We start from the raw sequence: 2,637 nt of genomic DNA, 5'->3' as shown, positions 1-2,637 counted from the left end.
GTAACATAGCTGCTTAGAGTTGCAGCTCAGAGGCCAGCAGGGCAGGCGGGGAACATTGGAGTCCTCTGTCACTGAACCAAGCAAACCTCATGTTTGCTTTAAGCTGCCTGGCTGCCGGCCGCCATCTTGGCTGGCAGTTAATTTGCATATCTCCCTGAATAGCCGATGGGAAGGGTAGCAGAGTGACACCAATTTGCATGTTTCTCTTTTATTAGTGTAGATGGCCTTTATTATGTTGAGGTGTGGTACTTGTATAATCATGTTGCTGAGAGTTTTCATCAAAAATCAGTGCTGGATTGTGTCAAATGCTTTCTGTGCATCCATTTATATGATCATCTGATTTTTATCTTTAATTTTTTATGTGATGTATCACATTTGTTGATTTGTGAATATTGTACCAGCCTTGCATCCATGGGATTAATCCCACTTGGTCATTGTGAATAATCATTTGAATATATTTCTGGATCTGATTAGCTAATATTTTGTTGAGTATTTTGGCATCTATGTTCATCAGGGTTATTGGCCTTTAATTTGTCTTTCTTTGTATTGTCTGTGTCTTGTTTAGAAATTAGGATAATGCTGGCCTCATAAAAAAAGCTTGGTAGTCTTCCTTCCTCTTGAATTTTTTGGAATATTTTGAGGAGGATAGTATTTGTTCTTCTTTGAATGTTTGGTAAAACCACCCTGTGAAGCTGTCTGGTCTAGGACTTTTGTTTTCTGGGAGTTTTGTGTGTGTGTTTTTGTGTGTGGGGGGGGGCAGGGGGGTTGTTTGTTTTATTTCTGTGTGTGTGTGTGTGTGTGTATGTGTTTTATTACTGCCTCAATTTTATTAGATGTTATTTGTATATTGAGATTACCTGATTCTTCCAGATTCATTTTTGGAAGTTTGTATGTTTATAGGAATTTGTTCATTTATGTAACCCAGGTTGTCCAATTTTTTGGCGTATAGTTCTCTGTAATATTTTCTTACAATCCTTTGTGTTTCTGTGGTGTAAGTTATTACTTTACCACTTTTGTTCCTGATTTTATTTATTTGAGTCCTCTCTTGTTGTTTCTTGATAAGTCTTGCTAGAGGTTGATCAATCTTATTTATCTTTTCAAACAACCAGCTCTTGGTTTCATTAATCTTCTGTATTATCTTTTTTTTAATGTCATTTATTCCCACTCTGATCTTTATTGTTTCTTTTCTTCTACTTTGGGCTTTTCTTGTTCTCTTTCTAAGTCTTTTTTAAATATATTTTATTGATTTTTTACAGAGAAGAAGGGAGAGGGTTAGAAAGTTAGGAACATCGATGCGAGAGAAACATCGATTAGCTGCCTCTTGCACACCCCCTACTGGGGATGTGCCCACAACCAAAGTACATGCCCTTGACTGGAACTGAACCTAAGACCCTTCACTCCGCAGGCTGACGCTCTATCCACTGAGCCACACCGGCCAGGGCTTGTCTATTTCTTATTAAGTGTAGAATTAGATAGTTTATTTGAGATGTTTCTTGTTTCTTGAGTTAGGCCTATAGTGCTATGAACTTCCCTCTCAGACTACTTTTGCTGTGTCCCATAGATTTTGGGTTGTTTTTGTATTCATTTTCACTTGTTTATAAGAAGTTTTTAATTGCTTCCTTGATCTCATTGGTAACCCATTCATTGTTTAATAACATGGTATTTAGCTTCCATGTGGTTGAATGTTTTTAAGTGGTTTCCTGCCATTGTGATCTGAGAAGATGCTTGAGATGATTTCATGTTCTTAAACTTGTTGACTTATTTTGTGTCCTAGCATGTTGTCTATCCTTCAGAATGTCCCATGTGCACTTGAGAGGAATGTATATTCTGAAGCTTTTGGGTGAAATATTCTCTAAATGTTTATTAAATCCATCTGATCTACTGCATTATTTAGGGTCACTGTTTCCTTGTTTGTTTTTTGTCTGGAAGATCTATACAGTGAAGTCAGTGGGGTGTTGAAGTCCCTTATTATGATTGTGTTGCTATCGATCTCTCTCTTAATGTCCTCTAAGTGTTCTAAAATATATTTAGGTGCTCCTTTATTGGCTACATATATGTTTACCAGGGTTGTATCTTTTGTTTAATTGATCCTTTTAGTATTATATAGAGGCCTTCTTTGTTTCTTGCTATGGTCTCTGCTTTGAAATTTATTTTGTCAGATATAAATATTGCTTGCTATCCCTGCTTTTTTTTTCATTTCCATGGAAAAATTCTTTCCATATCTTCACTTTCATCCTGTGTGAGTCTTTTGTTCTGAGGTTGGTTTTTTTGTAGACAACATATATATGAGTCTTGCTTTCTTATGCTGTGTCCCATATGTCTTTTGTTTGGAGCATTTAATCTATTTTCATTTAAGGTTATTTTTGATAGTTATTTATTGCCATTTTTATACATTATGCCTATGTTTCTCTCTATATATTTCTGCTTTTTAAAAAAAATGTTTTTACTGATTTCAGAGAGAGAACTGCCTGGTACTGACACAAGAACAGACATATAGATCAATGGAATAGAATAGAGAGCCCAGAAATCAGCCCCAACCAATACGCTCAATTAATATTTGACAAAGGAGGCAAGAACATACAATGGAGTCCAGATAGTCTCTTCAATAAATAGTGTTGGGAAATTGGATAGATACAT

Source organism: Myotis davidii, unplaced genomic scaffold (genome assembly GCF_000327345.1).
Source record: "Myotis davidii unplaced genomic scaffold, ASM32734v1 scaffold1731, whole genome shotgun sequence".
In the NCBI taxonomy this organism is placed as follows: Eukaryota; Metazoa; Chordata; class Mammalia; order Chiroptera; family Vespertilionidae; genus Myotis; species Myotis davidii.
Note: the sequence above shows the minus strand (reverse complement) of the source record.